The sequence below is a fragment of the Pelophylax lessonae genome, assembly GCF_965119305.1.
Source record: "Pelophylax lessonae genome assembly, chromosome: 5".
In the NCBI taxonomy this organism is placed as follows: domain Eukaryota; kingdom Metazoa; phylum Chordata; class Amphibia; order Anura; family Ranidae; genus Pelophylax; species Pelophylax lessonae.
The window spans coordinates 41,966,417-41,985,372 of NC_138772.1; the positions used below are offsets into that span (position 1 = coordinate 41,966,417).

Consider the following 18,956-nt stretch of genomic DNA (forward strand, 5'->3'; position numbering starts at 1 on the left):
ACCAACTACACAGAGGAGGTAAGTATGACATGTTAGTTATTTAAAAAAAAAGAAACTTTAACATCACTTTAACCACTTCAGCCCCACTTACTTACATATACGTCATGTTGCCTGCAGCTACTGGCATCAATCCTGCATATTTTTATTTTTTTTTCCTTGGTCAGCGATGCACTTTTTTGTAAAAATGATCCTAGTGGCAAATTAGCCGCTGGATCGCTTTTATAGGCGGCAGAAGGGGGTCCCTTGTGATAGCAATAAAGTTGATTAAAAAACATTTTAAGATGGGATTTTTGACTTACTGTAAAATCCATTTCTCTGATGTTCACTTATGGATACAGCTCCTGATCTTCATAACCATTGGATTATACTGTCCCCTACAGCAGTAGGACACTAGGCAGAAAAATAATCTGGCTATACCAATGGGCAGTCCCAGGGGGTATACTCCTGCTCTCTGCTATAGGTACTTAGCTTAGTTACAAGCAGTGTCAGAAGAATTACAACTCCACAGAGGGGTGGGTGCTGCGTCCATGAATAAACATCAGAGAAATGGATTTTACTGTAAGTCAAAAATCCAATTGTTTCTTTTGTTCATTTAAAGACATAGCTCCTAATCTTCATAACCATTGGGACGTCCCAAAGCAGTGTTAAACATGAGGGGTAGGAACAGCAAAACAATTCCCAAGGCTAAACAGTAGCCAACTAGGCAACAGGAGCTTAACCAAAACAACAGGAGCCAACCTGAAAAAAACAATACACCCTCAAAGAGGGTTAGGTCCTCTAAACAGAAGCCTGCAAAACCTTGCTGCCAAAAGAGGCATCCTGTGATGCCAACATATCCACTTTATAAAACTTTGTTAAAAGTGTGCACCGACGACCAGGTGGCCGCCTTGCAAACCTGTGTCAGTGAAGCCCGATGACGGAAGGCCCAGGAGGCACTAAGCGCCCGAGTAGAGTGCGCTTTGACAAGGAATGGAGGAGCCTGACCCCTAATGTAATAGGCCTGAATAACCGTCTGTCTGATCCATCTGGAAATGGTCACAGAGGAAGCAGACAACCCTTTCTGAGGCCCATCCGTGAGCACAAATAGTGAGTCTGATTCCTTAGCTGCAAGTACACCCTAATTTCCCGGACCACATCCAAAGCATGCAAGGCAATTTCTTTTGGATGTTTAGGCCTGGGACACAGGGAAGGCAACACAATGTCTTCATTCAAATGAAAAGCAGAGACAACCTTTTTGGAGGAACGACGGACAGGGGCGAAGAACCACCTTATCTCTATGAGTCACCAGGTAAGGTGAACGACAGGATAACGCAGCCAGTTCTGACACCCTGCGCGCAGAGGTAATAGCCTTCAAAAAAGCCACCTTCTGAGACAACGTAAGCAAGCAAATCACCCGAAGATTCTCAAAGGGAGGCTTCTGGAGGACCGAAAGCACCAAATTGAGGTTCCAAGGCAGGCAACGGAGACCACACCGGAGAAGCCAAATGTCGGACCATCTGAAGAAAGGTACGCACCAGGGAGTGTGTGGCCAAGGGTCATTGGATGAAGACCGCCAAAGCTGACACCTGGCCCTTGATGATACTCAAGGCCAATTTCTGTTCACCCCTCGTTGAAGGAAGGTAAAGATCTGAGCCACGAGAAGGAGCAAGGATGAACTTCAAGGGACTCACATCACGCAATGTACGTCTTCCACGTACAATGGTAGATCTTCCTAGTAGTAGATTTCCTAGCTTTTAATAGCGTAGGAATCACTGATTTGGATAAACCTCTTATCCTTCAGCACCTGGCGTTCAACAGCCAAGCCGTCAAAGCCAGCGACTGTAAAGCAGGATGGAGGATTGGTCCTTGGGACAGTAGATCCTCCCTGAGCGGAAGCCTCCAAAAAAAAATGGGGACCAGCCGAACCAGATCAGCGTACCAAGCTCAGGGAGGCCAGTCCGGAGCCACTAAGATGACCGGAAACCCTTCTGCCTCGATCCTGCGTAGAAGTCTTGGCAGAAGCCTGAGAGGAGCGAAGGCGTAAATCAGACGATACTGACCCCACAAGGCCACCAGCGCGTCTTTGGCGTCTGACAGAGGATCCCGTGATCGAGTCATAAACCTCTGCACCTTTCCGTTGAGCCGAGACACCAACAGATTCACCTCAGGGATGCCCCAATGGAGACACAACTGATGAAACGCCTCCGGAGGGTGGTAACCTGCCAGCCAGTTTTCCACCCCGGAAATGTGTATGGAGGAGAGGGCTGGAATGAACCGTTCTGCCCACCTTAGAATTCCGGCTACCCCCAGAGCCACAAGGACACTTCTTGTGCCCCCCTCGTGATTGCCATAAGTCACGGCCTTGGCATTGTCCAATTGAATGCGCACTGAACATCCCTGAAGACGATCTGTCCAATGGTCCAGACACAGTCTGATCGCTCGGAGTACCCATACATTGATTGGTAGTCTGGACTCTTCCAGTGTCCAGATACCCTGAGCAGAATGTTTGCCGAGGACGCCTCCCCAGCCGGACAGGCTGGCATACATGGTGATCACTGTCCAATACAAGGGGAGGAAGGATTTTCCCCAGACGAAGCGCCGGAGAACAAAGCCATAATATCAGGGACTTCTTCATTCCCCAGCTCAGCCGGATCGGATTGTCCAGAGACTGTGGAGTCGTATGCCATTTGGCCAGAATCTCCCTTTGCAGGGACCTCGTATGGAACTGTGCAAACAGAACCGCCTTGAAGGTAGACACCATCAGGCCCATAGACACCATCAGGCCCAGCACCCGCATGCAAATCTGGAGGGATGACCATCTGCTGGACAGCAGGAGACGAATTACAGCCTGCAATTTCTGGAGTTTGTCCAGAGAAAGGAGTCAAGAGTCAGACCCAGATAGTCCAGCTTTGTGGATGGAACCAGAGCAAACTTTTGAAAATTCAGAATCCAGCCGAACTCCCGCAGAGTTCGTATGGTGATTTCCAGGTTCTCCACCAGAGCAGTAGGAGACTCTGCTCACAGAAGGCCGTCATCCAAGTAGTCCCAGTACCGCGATCCCCCGGTGGCGTAAGCTAGCACCGGGGCCAACACTTTTGTGAAGACCTGAGGAGCAGAGGCGAGACCAAAAGGTAACGCCACAAACTGATAATGCTTCTCTCCCACGGCAAAGCGGTGGAAGCACTGGGGACCGGCACATATTGGAATGTGAAGGTAAGCTTCCTTGATGACGATAGAGGTGAAAAAATTCCCCTGACGCAGGGATGCCATCACCATGCGAATGGACTCCATTCTGAAATTCTGAATGGTAAATTCCGCACAAAGCAGTTCAGAGCCCTGAGGTCCAGGATTGGACGCACCTTGCCTTCCTTCCTAGGGACCGTAAATAGGTTTAAGTAAAAACCCTGAAAACGTTTTGAAGTCGGAACAGGGACAATCACCCATTGAAAAGAGCCTTGCCCGGGGACAAGAGCGATAACTCGATCTTGTACCCGGACCAAATTACTTTGTGGACCCACTTGTCTTGTACAAGGTAAGTCCACACATTTCTCATTCGAATGCAGACAAGTCACACATCCTCACAACTGTCAAATTACGACCAGTGGCTGTGTACGTGCAGCCGCTCCATCCCAATAGACATGAATGAGACTACCTGCATGCAGATGCATTGAGCACCTGTGCATCCCACTAGGGAAAAGACGACCCTGCACACAGTTGTAAGTGCATCCATGTGAATGAGGCCTTACTGCGTTTGCTAAATGAAAAGCTCTTTTTTGTGTCGTACATTTGGTGGGATGTTGTAGGACAGTGCACAAGGAACCAGATAAAGGGCTGTTGTCATGGTGGCAGGGCGTGAGTATACATTTTGGAGCATGGTGGCTTGACAAAGGAGTGTATGTGCTCTGACGCACGTAGCCACGCCTTGCCATTGTGACGTCATCAGGGGTCCCTGTCAGAGTTGGACATATTGGGAGACTAGGCAGGAGAAGGATACTCACAGGATTCCAGTGTTTTATATTGAAGAGCCTTGTTGTTTTTAATACATGTAAGTTGCCAACTGTGGTTTTCTCCAAAAAATACATTTCTTATCCTACACTTAGTAGGCGCTCCCCCCTCTTCCCTGGTTTCTTTTAATGCAGAGATTGCTTCTGCTCACGGAATAGCTGCCGCCAAGGATTATGGACTTTGTTGGACTGTCTTACATGCTATATATCTGAGTCCTTGGGGGTACCCATATACCTGTGTACACCTTACCTTTCAGTTGTATGTACAAGGAACCAAGTGAATTCCATACAGTGTATAAATGTCTGAGTAGTAGGTGTTCTATTGACACACCAAAAAATGGCACCAGCACACAGAAAAACCTTGTGTTTTGGAGCCTCCAATGGACCCCAGTCCATCAATTTTGCCTGATTAAGAGACCCCTTCCTGGCTCCGAAACATTGCAAGTCATGTACGCTCTTATTGACCATTTCCGTGTTGGTGTGCCTTGCTGAATCTGAATTTTACGAGACTGTAAATCAAAAGACAAACCAGCTGCCTTCCTTTGCGATTCTAGAATCTCAGCTTTTCCCATTAAGTTATTATCGTTTCTTTTTTCACTCTGTTATATCCAAAGTTTTCTTCTCTTCCTTTCTGTACAGAGACTGAACTCAGAGATAAACATAGATCTTATTTCCACCCCAGCCGTGAATTTGATTTATAGCGAGCACCTAGGAATCTGAGCGGTAATTAAATTAATTCTTAAGCCTTGTTCTGCTTTTTTTTTTTTTCTTTATAATCTCATCTTTCTATTTCGCTGTATGGATGAAGTAGTTTCAAATTCTGCGTCTACGTGAGCCTTACTTAAGCACTTCGTTTCGGCTGACCTTTTCTGAAGGAGCTAATAGTATCACACCGGATGTCATTTTTTAGGGAATATATGGTTAGCTTTCTATGCTGGGGGAAGTAGGAAAGGTTGCCACATCTGCCAACTGAAAATGCTAGTTTTCTGGCTGTGGTGCTGATTCAATGGCTTCAATAGTTTTTGAGTCACTGACATGGAAGAAGCTTGTAGCTAAAGTCGAAATGCTTGTTTTCCAGTAAAATTCTGCTTTACTTCCTGTCCCATAGCCAAACTGGGAAGTGAGTGGTAATCCCCCCAAAGTGAAGGAATACCTGGTTATCACTAGAACTAGTGGCCCCAGAGTTTTCCCCTCTATTCCTCTAGTTATATTAGTTAAGTGCAATGCTGGCATTGGGGAGTTTTAACCACTCTTTAAGCAGTTTTGCAAAAATGACCAAATGGTTTAAGGAACCAGCAGTTTTGAGACCATGAAATGCCACTGTTCCTCTTGAGTGGAACTTTAGTCAAAAAATTAAGTCTTGCTAGATCAACTCAGACTGGCCCCCTTTGCAGGTATAGCTATGTAAAACATTACAAATAAGTGTCTATAATGTTTAAAATCCTGTTTCACCTTGCTCTGCACATGCTCAGTTGCTCTCTATTTTTAGGCACTGCTGAATTTGTAGAGGCTGATCTGCTGACAGCCTAAAAACAGAATTAAACCCTCTTCCTATCCTTTACAGCCAAGGAAGCTGCTTCTGTTTATTCTGCAACTGCCAAGGTGCTGCACATGTGATCAGTTATGACAGCAGCCATTTGATGGTTTGACAGTTTGGTTGAGGACACAAGCAGAAGTGACAGTTAGCAATCCCAGCATTCCAGGAAGATAACTGTTTTTTTAAACCTTTATATTAATGGGTTTAGTTCCACTTTACGATTTACTGTTTTTTTAGGGGCTTTGAGCTTCAGCAAAATGGCAGCGGCACACAGTAATTTTGGTAGCATAGTTATTATTGTTCTTTGCTAAAGAACTTTATTTTTTTTTAATCAAGTTGTTATGGGTAAAATTCCTCTTTAAAAATGGGTAAAATGTTTTCAGTATACAAACTAGTCATTGTTGTCAAGAGAGTATAGGCATTTAATTTTAATGTTTTACATAGCTATACCTGCAAAATGGGCCAACCTGAAGTGATCTGACTTTTTACATAAATGAGAGAGAAAAAAGAAAGTGAGAGTTTTTTGTTCCCCTCCCTTTTTGAATTACTATACTTTTTTTTTTTTAATACTGTAATTGTGTCTGACAACTACAGTTTTAAAACTGATAAACACTGCAACCTACAAGTCATCTGCAAGGTGAAGGCTTATGCTGTCAAATTAAGCTTCCAGTTCCTGACTAGTGTAGCCCTGAGAAGTTAGGTTGTGTTCTCTATGCATCGAATTACTTCATTTTCAGTTGGCGACTGGAGTGTACCTAATATCTTACAGTCATCTACAAATGAAATACACTTGTTTGTGTGCCCATATTAGTTGACAAAATATTTCCTATGTTTTTTATTTTGATCACTAAAATAAAGCAAAAGCCAAAAACAGCAACACATTTTCAATAATCCTACATGGCTCAGTTCTATAGCAGCTCTATGTTAATGATGGTATCGGTGCAGTCGTGCCGGAAGCACGATATTAAACCAAACCTGATAAGATAGAACCCTTAAATGACATAGTGAACAAGATTTCTTATCAACATGTTGGGTGTTTCTATTACACGGAATGTTTTTTTTTTCCATCCCCCCACCACAGCGTAAAGCATAGTTAAAACCTCTGTTGGAGAGATTTTACTGGGATAGGAAGAGATGTGAAATCATTCTGACATTAAACAGGTGTTGTAACCCTTCTCCACTCTGGCGTTCCTCCTAGAAATATTCTTTTCAGCCAAGTAGGATTTAAAGCCTAACTCCAAGCACCATCTTTTTTTTTAATAGAAATTGTAAATTTTTTTTACTTCTGCAGTATATTGACATAAACTATGATTTCATCAGAAAGATTAAAACCACTGCTTTCGGTGTTAGGTACAGTTTACTTTGCGCTGACCTTGGCACTGCCTCCAAGTCTAAACTTGGAAGTGTGAACCCACATTCAGAAAATTAGGGGTGCCGCTTCCGGTTCCAGTGTGTTCCAAATCCAGTGACTCACGCTGGGGGTGCAGGCAGGGGATGAGCCCATCATGGGTCATTGTATACAATAAAGAGAAAGGAAGTAGACCCCAAATGCTACTCACCATCAGAGCCCAATAGTCACAGTAATGAGAGCAGCTTCAGAACGCCTCCATCTATGCCATGCCCCTCCCCGATGCATTTCCCCCCACCCACTGGGCTTAGTCATGGAGGTATATGATTAAGCCACATGGGTGGGGTGAAACATGGTGGGGGCGTGGCCTGGACAGAGCCAGGCTGAAGCTGTTTTCATTATTGTGACTATCGGGCTCTGATGGTGTTTGCTACTTGGCAGTGTGTTTGGAAATGTCCACATGCTGGAAATAAGACTTCAGCTTTGTTCTATTATACAGGCAATATTGATGTCAGGAACACAACATGAAGAATTTATTTAATGTAAATATAAAATGAAGAAAAGGAGAATTTATTAGTGACAGCAGGATGCTTTAAAGTGTTACTAAATTCACAACAGTAAAATCAGTCTGTATATGCAGTAAAGCATGCTCACTATGGAACCTAAGGGGTTAATCCTCTTCATTGTGAAAAAACTGGATTTTTGGCTTACCGTAAAATCCTTTTCCCTGATCTTCACTGACGGACACAGCTCCATTTCTTCTTTGACCCTTGGGTGAGCTGCTCTCCAGAGGAGAAGGACACTAGGCGGAAACAAAATTGACTACGCCTATAGGGCAATCCTCGGGGGTATATTCCCACTTCCTGCTATAGAACTTCTGTTTTGTAACAAGCAGTGCCAGAAGAATACATAACCCAACTCAACAGAGGGGTGGGTGCTGTGTCAGTCTTTGAACTTTAGAGAAAACTGGATTTTTGTCTTACCGTAAAATCCTTTTCTCTGAGGTTCACTGACGGACACAGCTTCGAGTTTTTAGACCATTGGGCTTTATGATGTCTCTCTTCAGGAATAGGACTTGGTGGAAACGTTTTTGGTTACGCCCCTGGGGCAGTCCCAGAGGACTGCCCCAGGGGCGTAACCATCACTTCCTGCTATAGGACTCCAGTTTGTAACAAGCAGTGTCAGAAGAACACATAACTCAACCCCCAGAGAAAAGGATTTTATGGTAAGACAAAAATCCAGTTTTCTCTTTCGTTCACTGATGGACACAGCTTCAAGTCTTTAGACCACGGGGATGTACCAAAGCAGTATTAATATGAGGAGCGGGAAAAACACAGCAAAATGTATAATTCCCAACAGGGCTAAACATAGCCAACCAGGTAAAAATAGGAGCTCAACCAAAAACAACTGGAGCTCACAACCAGGAAAAAAACACCCTCAAGGGGCGGGAGCCTCTGCAACCGCAGCCTGAAAAACTTTGCGACCAAAAACGGCATTCCAAAGATGCAAGTACATCCACCTTATAAAACTTTGCGAATGTGTGTACAGACGACCACGTAGCCACCTTGCACACCTGAACCACTGACGCCTGATGACGGAAGGCCCAGGAGGCACTAAGCACCCTTGTAGAATGCGCTTTAACAGGAAAAGGGGGAACCTGATCCTTAATAGAATAGGCCTGCAACCACCGTCTGCCTGATCCACTTGGAAATGTGCGCAGCAGATGCAGCCTGCCCCTTACGAGATCCATCCGAAAGAATTAAACAAAGAATCAGATTTCAGAATCGGTTCAATCATCGTTGGGTAACCCAAATCGCCCTGACCACATCCAAGGTATGTAAAGCAATTTCCTCAGGATGTTTCGGCTTAGGACAGAAGGACGGTAACACAATATCTTCATTTAAATGAAACCCCAAGACAACCTTAGGAAGGAACGCCTGAAAGGGTCGCAACACCACTTTGTCCCTATGAATCACCAGGTAAGGTGACCAACAGGAAAACACAGCCAACTCCTATACCCTATGTGCAGAATTAATAGCGACTAAGGAGGCCACCTTCTGTGACAAAGTGAGCAGAGGAAGTTCTCAAATATTTTCAAAAGGAGGCTTTTGAAGCACCGACAGTACCAATTGAGATCCCACGGAGGTACCAGAGATAGCACGGGAGGAGCCAGATGGTGAACTCCCTGCAAAAAAGTGTAAACCAAGGACTTCGCCGCTGACGGCCTTTGGAAAAAAAATAGCCAACGCGGAAATCTGGCCCTTGATGATGCTCAGAGCCAAACGCTGATCTACACCTAGTTGTAGAAACTCCAACAGGTGAGACACAGAAAAGGCCTGAAGTGAAAAGGTAACTTAACTCCATGCTCAATACGTACATGGTATTGTAAATATGGCTATTGTGGGTAATTTGTAAATAACATTGAAAGCCCGGGAATCTGTACTAACAATGGGTTGTAAATACTGTTTAGTGTGTAATTTGTATATATATTATATAACCCTTTCAATAAATGTGTATCGCTGATTGAACTACCTCTTTTGTGTAAAGATCTCTCAGGATCTAGATGTGTATAGGCGCATGCTACTACAATGATTGGGGTGTATGCACAGGTACACAGAACAAAAGGCAACACCACACTGCTGGAAAGAGACAGAAAATGCTGACCTGACACTAGAGGCCCCCGCAGCTCCAGCCAACATAGGACTACAAGAAAATGGCCGAGTTTTAAACTCTATGAATGTATGCACAGGCGAACATGTGGCTGCCTTGCACACCTGGACCGCTGATGCCTGATGATGGAAGGCCCAAGAGGCACTAAGCGCCCTTATAGAATGCGCCTTAACAGGGAAAGGAGGATTCTGAACCCTAATGGAATAGGCCTGCACCACCATCTGCCTGACCCATCTGGAAATGGTTGCAGCAGATGCGGCCTGCCCTTTGCGAGGTCCATCCGTAAGGACAAACAAGGAATCCAATTTCTGAATCGACTCAGTCACTGCCAGGTACACCCTGATTGCCCAAACCACATCCAGGGAATGTAAAGCAATTTCTTTAGGATGTTTCGGCTTAGGGCACATGGAAGGCAACACAATGTCATCAAGTGAAAACCCGAGACGACCTTAGGAAGGAACGCAGCACCACTTTGTCCCTGTGAACCACCAGGTAAGGTGACCAACAGGACAACGCAGCCAGCTCTGACACCCTGCGTGCAGAAGTAATAGCCACCAAGAAGCCCACCTTCTGTGACAGAGTAAGCAGAGGAAGTTCACGAATATTTTCAAAAGGCAGTTTTTGAAAAACTGACAGTACCAGATGGAGGTCCCACGGAGGTACCAGGGACCTTATGGGAGGAGCCAAGTGGCAAACGCCCTGGACGAAAAGTGTGAACCAAAAAATTTGCAGCCAATGGCCGTTAAAAAAAAATTGCGAAGGAGGAAATCTGGCCCTTGATGGTGCCCAGAGCCGAACGCTGATCTATATCCTGTTGTAGAAAACTCGAGACTCACACCAATAAATGTACGCCCTCCAAACTCGATGATAAATCTTCCTAGAAGTAGATTTTCTAGCTTTTAACAGTGTAGGAATCACCGAATCCGACAACCCTCTATCCTTCCGTACCTAGCTTTCAATAGCCAGGCCGTTAAAGCCAGCGACCATAAAGCAGGATGGAAGACTGGCCCTTGAGACAAAATCTTCTCTGAGAAGGAGTCTCGGCTACCAGTCAAACAAGGCCTGCGTACCAAGACCGGCGAGGCTAGTCCTGAGCCACCAGAATGACTGGAATCCCTTCTGCCTCAATTCTGCGCAGAAGTCTCGGCAGAAGCTGTAGTGGAGGAAAAGCCTAAATCAGACAAACCATGACCCTAAGGAGCCACCAGAGCGTCAGCGGTATTGGCCAAAGGATCCCGAGATCTTGCTACAAACCTCTAAACCTTCCGGTTGAGACGAGAGGGCAACAGGTCCACATAGGGAGTCCCCCACCGGAGACAAAGTTGTTGAAACACTTTTGGCTCCAACACCTGTCGACTGAGGTAGTCCGCCCGCCAATTTTCCACCCCTGGAATGAGCACAGCAGAGAGGGCTGGAAAATGTAATTCTGCCCACCTTACAATACCGGCTACTTCTCTGGCTGCTAGGGCACTTTTGGTGCCGCCTTGATGATTGACATATGCCACAGCCGTGGCATTGTTCCGACTGAATCCTTACCAGGCACCCCTGCAGATGATCTGTCTACAGGGACAGGAAAGCCTGATCGCTCGAATCTCCAGGATATTGATTGGCAGACTGGACTCATCCCGAGCCCTAACCCCTTTAGCCAAATCTGTGTCCAAGACACCTCCCCCACCCAAGACAGGTTGGCATCTGTGGAAACCCCTGTTCAGTAAAGGGGGAGAAAGGACTTCCCCTGTCAAAGCGCTGGGGAACGGAGCCACTAAATCAAGGATCCCCCCGCACCCGGCTCAACAGGATCAGATTGCCAGAGATTGTGGATTCTTGTCCCATTTGGCAAGAATCTCCTTTTGCAGAGGCCTGGTATGGAACTGAGCAAACGGAACTGCCTCGAAGGTGGAGACCATCAAGCCCAGCACCTGCATGCAATTCCTGAGAGACGACCGATGGTTGGACAACAGGAGCCAAATCGCATGCTGCAACTTCAGCAGTTTTGCCTCCGGAAGAAACACCCTGGCTGAGGATGAATCAGGCCCAGGTAGCTGGACGGAGTCAAGAGCAGATTTTTGAAAATTCAGTTTCCAGCCGAACTCTTGCAGAGTTTGCACAGTGATGTCCAAATTGTCTTTTAAGACAGACGGAGACTCTGCTTGCAGAAGGATATCATCCAGTTACCCCAGTAACGCAATCCCCTTCTGCCTGAGCAAGGCTAACACCGGGGCCAACACTTTTCTGAACACCCCAGGAGCTTAGGCGAGACCAAAGGGCAACGCCACAAATTGATAATGCTCCTCTCCCACGGCAAAAAGAAGAAAACACTGGTGCCCGACATATATTGGGATATGAAGGTAAGCCTCCTTGACATCAATAGAGGCCAGAAAATCCCCTTGATGAAGGCATGTCACCACCGCGCGAATGGACTCCATCTGAAATTCCTGAACCCACACAAAGCGATTCAGGGCCTTGAGGTCCAAGATTGGACAGACCTTGTCCTCCTTCCTGGGAACAGTAAACATATTTGAATAAAATCCCAGAAAACGTTACAACTCTGGAACCAGCAAAATTACTCCCTGTGATAGCAGATCCTGCAGCGCCCTGTAAAGGCCCTGCAGCCGATCCGGGGACAGGTGCAAGTTGGAAGGGAAGAACTTTGCCGTAGGCAAGGACGGAAACTCGATCTTGTAATCGGACCGACTTAAATCGTGGACTCATTTGTCTTGAATGAAAAAGGTCCAGGGGTCTGGAAAGAAGCAAAGACGTCCCCCCACCCCAGATATGGGTGAGGGCGTCCCTTCAGGTAGAGGAGGGCTTGTCTGCAGGACCAGTGGAACCTGCTTTTGACTTACCAGCCCAGAGTCTCTTGGAACCTCCCACGAAATTACGTGTGGATTTTGATTCCTTGTCCTGCGAGCCCACGGGGCGAAAGGGTCGTTTATGAGCTGAGAAGAAATGATCACATTTACGACGAGGCTACTTGTTCTTGGTGACCTGTGGAAGCAGAGTACTCTTACCTCCCATAAGACCTTTTAATGATCTCTTCCATAGAAGCTCCTAACAGGCGGTCTCCTACAAAAGGGAGATCAGTCAACACCTTTTTGGAAGCCTGGTTCACAGACCAGTATTTCAGCCAAATCATGCAGCGAAGGATCACAGCTGTCACAGACACTCTGCAGGCTCAAGGGGCTGCATCCAGAGAGGAATCACAGATATACTGTAACCCCTGTATCAAATGATCCGCCAGCTGAGGAGGATGTTGACCCCCTTCCAAATCCTGGCGCAGAAGTTTTGCCCATTCCGTTAAGGTCTGGGAGACCAAGGTGATGGCAAACACCGGCCTCAAAATTGAACCTACCACAGTGAAAAGGTTTCGGACCAGAGCCTCAGCTCTCTTGTCCACAGGGTCTTTAAAAGACGGGGAATCCTCCACTGGAAGGAGCGTGGCGTCATTCAACCGTGTGTTTTGGGGATACCCACTGATTTGCCACAATCTCGTCGAAATAGGCTGGAAAGGGGAACACCTTATTCACATTGGATGGTCTGCGGGTGCCAAATTGCATTGACGCAGCCTAAGCTGTGTCCTCCAATTTTAAAGTTTGGCGCACTAATACAAACAGTGCCTCCACACGCGGGCTTCTCATGCGTGGCTGTAGTGGAAAGGATTCGGCCTCAATGTCAGAGGACTTAGGGTGCGTGAACACAGACCCGGTGGGTTGACTCGGTGGCCAAATCCACCTCAGAATCTGAGGAGTCAGAGGATATAGGTGAAGGCGGGGGGGGGGGGATGGGGGCGCTTCTTGCTAGGTCACTTTTGAAGGGCCATATCAACTTTGGACACTAGTGACTGCAGGACCGCAGTCATGGCCGCCAGGGCAGACTGAGACCCAGAAGGTCCTGCAGTTTCCGAGAGTGGGTCAGGTGGTGACACATGCTCCAGGGACTCCATTATTAACCTGGGGACCGCCTGCAATATGTGAAAAAAAAAAAAACAATTGCTAAAATAATCCCCCCCACCGCTGCAGCAGTGGTACTACAAGTCCCAGCGCACCAGCGGCACTGCTATAGCAGAAAAAGGGAGCTGCACCCTGCAGGGACTCACCACCACCAACTTAGGGAAGGACCCAAAGCGTTGTGCTGCTTGCCATGCGGCGATCAGAGAGATAGAGGAAGCGCTGTCACTGCCACTAAAGAGAACCACCGCTGCATCACCGCTCCACAGACTACAAGAAAATGGCCACTGCATTGATTGCAGTGGGAAACTCTGAAGACATGGCCGCCAGACTACACAAACATGACCACCGAAGCTTCAGCACAGCCATCCACAGAAAAATGGCAGCGCCACGCAGCACCCAGGACCCCCAATGGCCCTTCAGGTACCTGCAGCCCACCAGGGGGGCCCTAACAGGGACCCCCAACCAGACATTAGCCACATAAAAATGTTATTGTGCAGCGCACTCCCTCCCCCCTCCAGCCCAACAGCGCATGACTCCCCATACCTGAAAGTAGCCTGGCCGCCACAGGGAAGGGGGGCAGGTGAGGGTGACATGTGCAGGATGACCCCACCAGTGAGAAGGGGGGGATACCATGTGGACCCCGAGGAACCCGAGGAAAGGCCCCACATCCACTCCAACATTTCCCCAGAGGAGAGGGGGGACACTAATCACCACACCTGGGAACCGACCGGGCGCAAATGCGCATCTGGAAGAATGGTCAAACATTCCCATAGACACACTTCTAAACCTTGTGGACAGCCTTCCCAGAAAAGCTGTTATAGCTGTAAAGGGTGGGCCAACTCAATATTGAACCCTACGGACTAAGACTGGGATGCCATTAAAGTTCATGTGCGTGTAAAGGCAGGCGTCCAAATACTTTTGGCAATATAGTGTCTCTTTGCTTGGTGCATGGACCTTAATGACAGGCTTGCCATCTACACTTCTCTAACTGTGAATCTGTATGTTCTGGATTCATGATTGTTGTGTATGCTCTGGAAATGTATATTTTTCAATAAACATATTTCCTGATTTTAAAAGAAAACAAGAGCCCGCTGAAATATGCAATGAATTTCCTGCAGGCAGATTAGGAAGGTAAAGTTGCTTTAAAGAAAGTCCTGTGTCGCTAAGAATGTGCAGTGACATGGAGGGAGTCAAGAAACATTTCGCACATATTCATGGCACTATAGAACACAGAAGCCATGGGGGTTAATGAAAAACTTGAGGACTTCAAATTATGTTGTTAGGCAAAACTTTAGAAACTGCTCGCAGCTGAATGACAAATTTACCAACTAACGTTTTTTTCTTCCAAGCGAAAACTATATTTATCAGAACGTTATATTGAGCAGCGGCAACAATAGTGGTTGATGAGAACGTTTGACTTCTCCGGGAAATATTCATACAAGCAAAAGAAAACATTTTCAGAAAATAATATGTAGCAAGGGGATCACAGCTGAAAAGTCATCATTTCGTTGGCCCTATAATAAGGCTAAGAGGTAATTATGGACACTTTGTCCTCAGCAAATGTTTGAGCCATTTATACACATATACAAGGCACCTGCATGTCAGTAAATTAACAAAAACAGACCCCACCCCCTAAAAATATTCAGTTTAAGGTGGTCACTGCTGGAATGACCCATTACTAACATTTATTTGATGATCGTAATTGAAGGTTTATGGAACACCAGTTCTCAAGCCCGTGAACATGCATCCTCTGTGTTCAGGACTCAACCTGTTCTGCAACTTGCTGTCTTTTAGGCAGAGAAAAGGAGGTTGCAGAGAATCATGTTACTAAAGGCTGAAGACTTCCCAGATCCCCCCCCCCCCCCCCTTTCAATGTGGGAGAGTGCTGAACTCAGCCGCAAGTGATATTGAATCCAGATTTTAAATTGATCTTGATAGGTTGACCGTATCCATTTTTTCATCTTTTCAATCTGATGATCCCAAAAATCCCTATTTCTTATCCGTATGCAGGAGACATATTCCCAGATGCACCTACTGTAGGCTCCTTTTTGACTCTCCCATACAGAAAGACTAATGTATCAGAGTCCATTCAGACTAGCGCGACTTGTCAGGCGACCAAGTTGCCTGACAAGTCGCGGTCGGTCGCTCGCCATTGAGTAGTACAAGACCCGGTCTAATAGGAGCGACACAAGTCGCTCCGACTTAGAAAAATGGTCCTATACTACTTTGGGGCGACCTGGAGGCGACTTGCATTGACTTCAATTATATGAAGTCCGTTCAAGTCGCGCCGAAGTCGCGGTGCACTTCACAGGTCGCCCCATCAAGTCGTGTCGCGCCAGTCTGAATGGGCTGTCAATGTGTTGTTACAGTTAGAGAGGTTGAATAAAAACAGTCTATAATGCGCGTGTGTGCATTATGTCTCTACCAATCCCCATATCCCTGTATATTGTGTTCAATAAAATGCCCATCTAAATTTTTAAATTAGTGGCATTAACCCACTGAAAACACAGATTGTTGAAGGAAGCTTCACATCCTTACTGCTATAACATTTAAAAACCCCTTAGTAGTTTTAAAGCGGTAGTATACTTAAAGTTCTTACTTTTACATACAGGTAAGCCTATAATAAGGCTTACCTGTAGGTACAATTAATATCTCCTAAACCTGCACGGTTTAGGAGATATTTGCCCTGCATGCAGCCGCTGACACTAGGGGACCTTCAGAGTTCCTTGCCGGCTACTTGCCGGAAAGTGACTCCCGCGCGCATGCGCAGGAGTGACGTCATCGTGGCTACGGCCACTCACAGCCCCGGAGCCGCCGAACCCGGAAGAAACGCCGAGGGAGCATGACAGCTCCTACAGCGGCGTCCGGGCGTCCGTGTCAGGGCTTCGTTTTAAGGTAAGTATTTCATAATGAGCTGGTATGCGATGCATACTAGCTCATTATGCCTTTGTCTTGCAGGGTTTGTTTTTTTTTTGTTTGTTTTTTTTGGCAGTATATAACCGCTTTAAGGTTGAACTGCTTATTATCCAACTTCATTGAGTATTTTGCAAGTACCCTTGTACCTCTGGAAGACCTCCTGGAAGATTATCTACCTTCGGGATGATCACTTATGATCCTGTTTACCTTCCCTTTTCTCCCCTGGATGTACCTTATTGATTTTCGCCCTAGTGGTTAGCTGTCCACCATATTTTTAGCCTGGCTTGTGATACTCACTGGTGTATATGTACATCTTCTGACAGGTTTGTTCTGCAATTTATTTGTTTTCAAACCTTTGGTAAATTATGGATTATACAGTATGCTTTGTAAATTCTGTAAGAATTTTCTTATTTGCTATTACTTATATATCTTATAGTCCCCCGTGTTCGCCGGGGAGGAGCTGTACTTATGTCCGGTTTGTCCTCCAGTTCAGATGGACAATATACCACACATGGTTAGTACAGGTGTTCCCCATGTATGTGTTCCGTCATACTGTGTCCCCCCTCTTATATAATTTTTGGTTTTAAATATATATATTTTTTTATGAATATGATATTGCATGTTTCTTTTGTTGTGCTATATATATTTATTACCTTTTGTTAATATATTCTTTAGAAGAATTATATGCTATTCTTCTCCTGAAGAAGCAGGTTTCACCTGCGAAACATGTAGAGGAACTTTCGCCTGAATTTGGAATGTTAATTCTGACATCCCTTATTGACTGTGGTATATTCCTGTTTCGATTTTTTTTAGGATATATTATGTATACGTCGATCACGTTTTTGAACGAATGCATGACATACTGTACACTGTGTACTTTTAATCTTTCATTTATGTTAAAATAAAATGTATCTTATTTTTTATTATGCTGTATACAAATTTATTACACCAGGTACCTTAACCACTTGCCGCCGCCGCAAGTACATATACTGCGGCGGTCAGCCCCTCACAGGCAGAGTGACGTATCGGTACATCACTAGCCTGTGAGGCTCTGGGGAGCGGGCGCGCTCCCGCGCGGACACGGACCCCCCCCCCCCCCGCGCGTGTGACCGGCGGACCCGATGTCCGCCGTTCACTCAGCGATCGTCGGGGGAGAGGGAGAAAGGCAGGCGGCTAGTGTAAACAAGCCGCCTGTCATTCTCCCCTGTGTAGAAACAATGATCATACGGTTCTACTATGTAGGACCGTTGATCATTGTTCCTACAGCTCAAGCCACAGCCAATCACAGTTAGAATCACGCCCCTAGGGACACACACAGCCCCTCCCTCTCAAATAAAGTTAACCCCTTCACTACCAGTGTATTTTTACAGTAACAGTGCATATGTATAGCACTGATTACTATAGAAATGTCACTGGTAACCCCAAAAGTGTCAAAAATGTCAGTCAAGGGTCCAATCTGTCCGCCCCAATGTCGCAGTACGGCAAAAAAAAAATCGCAGATCGCCGCCATTACGCATTAAAAAAAAACAACAACAAAAATGACAAAAATCTTTCCCTTTGTTAGTAAACGCGATAACTTTTGCGCAAACCAATCAAAATACGCTTTTCGCGATTTTGTTTACCAAACATATGTAGCATAAAACAAATTGGCCGAAAATATAAAAAAAATTTGATTTTTTCATATTTTTTTGGGAATTTCATATAAAAAATGGGAAAAATATTGTTATTTTTGCAAAATTGACGCTCTTTTTTTGTTTATAGCGCATGATCAAAAAATCGCACAGGTGATCAAATACCATCAAAAGAAAGCTCTGTTTGTGGGGAAAAAAGGACGTCAAATTCGTTTAGGTACTGCGTCGCATGACCGCGCAATTGACTGTTAAAGTCACGCAGTGCCGAATCGCAAAATACCCCCTGGTCTTTCAGCAGCCAAATCCTCCGGGGCTTAAGTGGTTAAAAAGTCCTGCTTCTTTTCCTAAACAGGAGAATGGTATCAGGGAACAAATTTCCTTTCTCCTCTATTTTGCAATTTCATTGAGTGGCCACATGTCTTCTTGAGTGACCTGAGACTGAATGGTTTCCTCCCTACGCTGAAGTCACTATTAAATTATTTGCATATCACGATCATATCCCTTCTCAAGTGTCTCTTTAGGGAGAATACATTTAATGATTGTAAACATTCCTCAAAACTGAGATCCGCCAGTCCTTTTCATAATTTGTTGCTCTTCTCTCGACTCTCTCATTAGTTCCAGCACATCCTTCCTGAGGGCTGAAGACCAGAACTGGATGGCACACTCAATCAAAAGTTTGTAAAGTGGTGGAATTTCTCATAAACAGAAATGTGTGAAGGAACCTGGAGAATCACAACCTCTGAAACAATTTGAAGGAATAGAGGGGAAAATTGCATGTAACTTGGTTGGAATTAGGTACCATCTTGTAATGAGTTTTGTAGCGGTTTCGCGTATTGTAAGAGATCAGGTACCTTCACACACATCTTCTGGGAATGTGGAAAGATAGCCAACATTTGGCATCAATTAGAAAAATTTGCTTCC

The 18,956-nt window shown here is 45.7% G+C and overlaps 1 protein-coding gene across 1 annotated transcript in view; it reads right to left on the reverse strand.

The window, feature by feature from the left end:
* PHF14 (PHD finger protein 14) overlaps positions 1-18,956 on the reverse strand; it is a gene marked incomplete at its 5' end in the record, with an annotated part of 389,174 nt that overhangs the window by 193,038 nt on the left and 177,180 nt on the right. The gene's annotated exons all lie outside the window — the stretch shown is intronic.